At 44.5% G+C, this 5,553-nt stretch overlaps 1 non-coding gene across 1 annotated transcript; it reads left to right on the top strand.

The window, feature by feature from the left end:
- Window positions 1-2,728: 2,728 nt before the first annotated feature.
- Window positions 2,729-2,889, top strand: LOC115869511. Its single transcript, XR_004046224.1, has one exon. It is a non-coding gene; the product is annotated as a U1 spliceosomal RNA (small nuclear RNA).
- Window positions 2,890-5,553: the final 2,664 nt, after the last annotated feature.

Genomic DNA, 5,553 nt, shown 5'->3' with positions numbered 1-5,553 from the left:
CTTGCAACTCAAGGTGGCTTTTTGTTCCCCAAATTCAAAGATCATTTAAAGGGGACATTCACTCCAGGAAAGAGCTCAAAGTGCTGGTTTGCGGTGCTATAAGTTTCGACACACAATTCTTTGGGGGAAGGGTTAGACATGGAAATGCTGCTGTCAGAGGTGTATGGACATAGAGGGAGGAAGTGTCCAAACAAGAGCAGCATGTTTTGACGGGGTCTTTTGTTGTTGTTGTTGTTTTAATAATTTTATTGGGGGCTCATACAACTCCTATCACAATCTACACATACATCAATTGTACAACTCCTATCACAATCTACACATACATCAATTGTATAAAGCAAATTTGTACATTCATTACCCTCATCATTCTCAAAACATTTGCTCTCCACATAAGCCCCCGGCATCAACTCCTCATTTTTTCCCCTCCCTCCCTGCTCCCACTCCATCATGAACCCTTGATAATTTATGAATTATTATTATTTTGTCATATCTTATACTGTCCGACACCTCTCTTCACCCACTTTTGTTGTCCGTCCCCCAGGGAGAAGGTCATATATAGATCCTTGTAATCAGTTCCCCCTTTCCACCCCACCCTCCCTGTATTGCCACTCTCACCACTGGTCCTGAAGGGATCATCCGCCCTGGATTCCCTGTGTTTCCAGTTGCTATCTGTACCAGTGTACATCCTCTGGTCTAGCCAGATTTATGAGGTAGAATTGGGATCATGATGGGGGTTGGGGAGAGGAAGCAATTAGGAACTGGAGGAAAGTCGTATGTTTCATTGTTGTTACACTGCACCCTGACTGGCTCATCTCCTCCCTGTGGCCCTTCTGTAAGGGGATGTCCAGTTGCCTACATATGGGCTTTGGGTCTCCACTCCGCACTCCCCCTTATTCACAATGATATGATTTTTTGTTCTTTGATGCCTGATACCCGAACCCTTTGGCACCTAGTGATCACACAGGCTGGTGTGCTTCTTCCATGTGGATTTTTTTGCTTCTGAGCTAGATGGCTGCTTGTTTACCTTCAAGTCTTTAAGACCCCAAATGCTATATCTTTTGATAGCTGGGCACCATCCGCTTTCTTCACCACATTCTCTTATGTACCCATTTGTCTTCAGAGATTGTGTCGGGAAGGTAAGCATCATGGAATGGCAGTTTAATAGAACATAATATTCTTGCATTGAGGGAGTACTTGAGTGGAGGCCCAATGTCCATCTGCTACCTTAATACTAAACCTATAAATATATGCACATAGATCTATTCCCCATCCTCATATATAAATGTTTACATATGTACATGCCTTTATTTATGCCTCTATAAATGCCCTTTGCCTCCTAGCTCTTTTCTCTATTTCTTTTTACTTTCCTCTTGTTCCACTATCATGCTCAGCCTTCATTTGGGTTTCAGTAATTCCTCTCGGTTACATTACCCTTGGTCACACCCTACCAGGCCTCCTACACCCTCCTCACCACCAATTAGGATCACTTATTATTCCCTTGTCCCTGGGTTTGTTAGCACCACTTCCTTTCCCCCCACTTCCGCTTCTCCCATGTCCCCACGGGGCTGTCGGTCCTATTGTTTTCTCCTCCAGATTGTTCATCCAGCCTATCTTATTTAGACAGACCTACGGAGATAATAAAATGCACAAAAACAAGACAGAGCAAAACCAAGCAACAAAAGACAACAAAACAACAAGCCCATGACAAAAAAAACAAAACAATACACAACAACCAAAAAGAAAAGCTTATAGTTAGTTCAAGGACTGTTTGTTGGCCTTTAGGAATGTTTTCTGGTCGAGTCTGATGGGACGACAAGCCCTGGCCTCAAAGTCTATTTTTGGGTATTCCCTGGAGACTTTGTTGCTCATTCCCTTGCTGTTCTGTTGCATGCCCTCAGTGTTTTTGGTGTGGTGGGATCAGGTCAGGTGCAATTCCCACACAGTGTCTCCAGTGTTGTCCCCTGTAGGTCAGTGAGGGGATGTTGTGTCTCATAGTGGGGCCGGCCATATGGTCTTCTCTGTGGATTGGCTGCGCTGAGTGGGAATCTTATCGTCAAGGCTTAGTGGGCCAGGATGTGCTCCACTCTCTCTTCCTCCTCCTCATGTGCTCCCATGTGCTCTGATCAAACAGGCCCCTCTCCCTGAGCTGCAGATTCAGTGCTGTCCTCTGAAGTGAATTCTTCTGGGGGGAGAGGCAGCTGTCCACGTAGTTGGGATTGGGGCCAGCCCCTCAGACCTCTCTATGGGCTCCCTGCTTCATGCTGGCATGTTGCATTCACATCTTGGAGCACCAGGTTTGAAGTCTGGTCCCTCTTTCCCTGTGGAGCTATAAACAATACCCTCCCCTTGGGTGCGTTTTGATGGTTTTGTTTAATAGAGGACTCTATGGTTTTGTAGGAATGTTTTTGAGTTACTTCAATGATAGATAGATGATAGAGAGATAGATGGTAACTAGATAAGGACAAGGCCAATATGGTAAAATGCAATTTGTTAACTGCAGAGTCTAAATGTAAAGTGTGCAAGAACTCTATACTATGCGAGCATCTTTTCAGTTATCTGAAAAATATCAGAATCAACAGTTAAAAATAATATCTCGATACAATATTATCCAACAGTTTCCCACTATTCCCCATTTCTCTTTGAAGTTGCAATTCCATTTTATGTCCCTGACAGACTTTTATCGCAGAGTACGTGTGATATAGCTTTATGCTTAAAAGTTTATCATAGAATACTGACCTGGCAGGGAGATACCAGGATCACGAAGGTGGTTTTCCCAGGCCGAGGCTTATCCATTGCACTGCGGATGTGCTGACCCCTGCGAGTTCCCCAAATGTGGGAAACTCAACTGCATAATTGGTGGTAGTGGGGACTGCGTTTGCGCTCTCCCCTATGATAATAAATAAAAGTAAAAAAGAAAAAAGTCTATCATAGATGAATAGGCTACTCTGCACGCACACACAAAGTATATACATTTAAACATTAATTTTTTTCTTACCATAGAAGTAATTCTGCATTGCGCTATTATGAACCCTAAGATCTTATAAAAACTTGTGAAAGTAAGATGTAACTATTCCAAATTACTTTGACAAATTTCTATATGATTTTAGATACCTATCTATTCCAAATTTAGATCATTATTATCAAAGTCAAACGATGTTGGAATTGCTCCCTGGGTTCATGCCTCTCTGGAAGAATAGCGCTTATGGTGGACTGGAACAGGGCTTGTCGTCACTTTGTATTCCTTATCGTTTCTCTTCCAAGTGTGAACCCAGTCAATGACAGCTTGTGTGCCAGGATCATATGACTTTTCTCCAACCCTTTCTGGCTTCCCAAGGTCTTTAATATAAAAGCAGGCAGCCTGCATTCTTTTTTGTTTTGTCTTGTTTACTAAGTTAAGGGGCCCTGAAGGCATAGTGGGTGGAGTGAGTTGGTTACACATTGGGCTGTTAACCACAAGGTCAGCAGTTTGAAACTACTAGATGCTCCTTAGGAGAAAGAGGAGGCTTTCTACTCCTGGAAAGTTAGTCTCTAAAACTCACAGGGGTAGTTCTACCCTGTCCTATGGGTAGAACCATGCATACATCAGAATCAACTCAATGGCGGTGAGTGTGTGTTTGTGTGTTTTGGTTTTAATGTAAGCGATATCAACTTATACAGAAGGCAGCACAAAGTCTCCTCAGAGTCCCAGAGGCCAGGCATGAGCCCACTGACATCAGGGCAGGTAAGAGTTAAAAGGGAGGCAGGTGTGTTTGCCCTGCAGGAATGCCCGCCCCCTTTTCCTAGCCCACAGCCAGTGTGTGCTCTGGCCAGCCCAACTTAGACAAATAGTCCTTGGTTTCCCTCTGCCAACAAAAGTGTGTGAGGACTCTCAAGGCCAGGCCCTGGGAATAATAGGAACGGTTTCTTTAAAGGGTTTGCATCTCGGTGGGGGGAGGAAAGGGGAACCAATGACAATGATCAACATATAACGCCCCCCCCACACACACACACACATACATCCAGGGTGATGAACAACCGAAACAAGGGTGAAGGGAGACAACGCATGGTGTGAGATATGAAAATAGTAATAATTTACAATTGATCAAGGGTTATTGAGGGTGTGAGGGTAGGGAAAGGAGGAAAACAAAAACCAAAAAACCGAGGAGCTGATATCAAGGGCTCAAGTAGAAAGAAAATGTTTTGAAACGGAGGATGGCAATGTATGTACAAATGTGCTGGACACATGGATGTATGGATTGTCAGAAGAGCTATAAGAGCCGCGAATAAAATGATTTAAAATAATAATAGTAAAATGAAGGGTTTGCATCTCAAGAGACTCAATTACTTTAGTCCCTTCTTCCCATCGTGTTCCCGTGCTCCTGCAATCTAACTGAAGAATTCATCGGAGACCTCACTGCCATCAAGTCAATTCTGATCCATGGTGACCCTAAAGCATCGGGTTGAATCTACTCGGTGGGTTTCTGAGGCTGTAATTCTTTACCGGAGTAGAAAGCTTCCTTTTTCTCTCGAGGAATGGCTGGTGATTTAGAACTGCTGACCTGTCAATGGCCCAGCCTGTGACTGACTGCTATCGGGGCTCCTTAACCTAACTTAATAAACCACACAGGAAACCCGGTTCTCGAGGCCCCATAACGATCCTAAAGGACAGGGGAGGGCTCCTAGGGTGTGAATCTTTGTGGAAGCAGACTGCCACATCTTCCCCTCCAGAAGTGCCTGGTGGCTTCCAACTGCGGACCTTGCCCCCAGAATCCCCAGACTCCACAGAATTCTCCAGAGAATTGTGATGTTAACATTTCTCCTGCTGCATCCCTTCTAACTACCAGACAGGAAGTCTTTGCATCTGGCCACCCATGGAGCTAAAAAACTACTTGCTAAAGAAAAGAATGATTTTTGTAGGTCTATGGGCCTAATATTTTGGCAATTGGCTGCAAGAACAAGAACCTGAATATTTGGCATGTTTTCCACCGTTTTTTCGTGTCTGTATGTGTGTGACTAAATTGCTGTCTGGCTTTCCTGCCTCTGTCACAAGCAAGGCTCTTCACTGCCAGGTCTGCTCTGTTTCAAGGCTCCTGCATGTGGGCAACTCTTCCCCACCCCCATAACTGCACCTGGATTTTGTGTGTATTATATTCTCTTTGAGTAGAGAGTTAGGAATGCAGGGAAACATGAAATTACATGTGCTCCCACCATCTACATACACACCAATCATTTCTTAAACCCTCACTCTGGGTTAGAGTGTTAAATGTGTGAGCCTCTGGAGATGTTTCCATCCTGGCTGGTCTTGAACCCAAGGTCTGATCCAAGTTCTCTCTCTCCAGCTTCCACTCCACAAAGATCCCCGGTGGATGATGTGCTGGGCTGCAACTGCAAGATGAGCCATCTTCCCTTGTAAAGATTCACAGCCATGAGGAAGGGGGGAGCGGGGAGGGAGGGGAAAAATGAGGACCTAATGTGGGGGTTTAAGTGGAGAGAAAGTTTTGAGAATGATGTACAAATGCGCTTTACACAATTGATGTGTGTATGGATTGCGATAACAGTTGTATGAGCCCCTAA

Source organism: Echinops telfairi, unplaced genomic scaffold (genome assembly GCF_000313985.2).
Source record: "Echinops telfairi isolate 266 unplaced genomic scaffold, ASM31398v2 ScPeMD7_29;HRSCAF=101, whole genome shotgun sequence".
In the NCBI taxonomy this organism is placed as follows: Eukaryota; Metazoa; Chordata; class Mammalia; order Afrosoricida; family Tenrecidae; genus Echinops; species Echinops telfairi.
The sequence above is the reverse complement of the archived record's forward strand: the minus strand, read 5'-3'. Positions and strand labels throughout refer to the sequence as shown.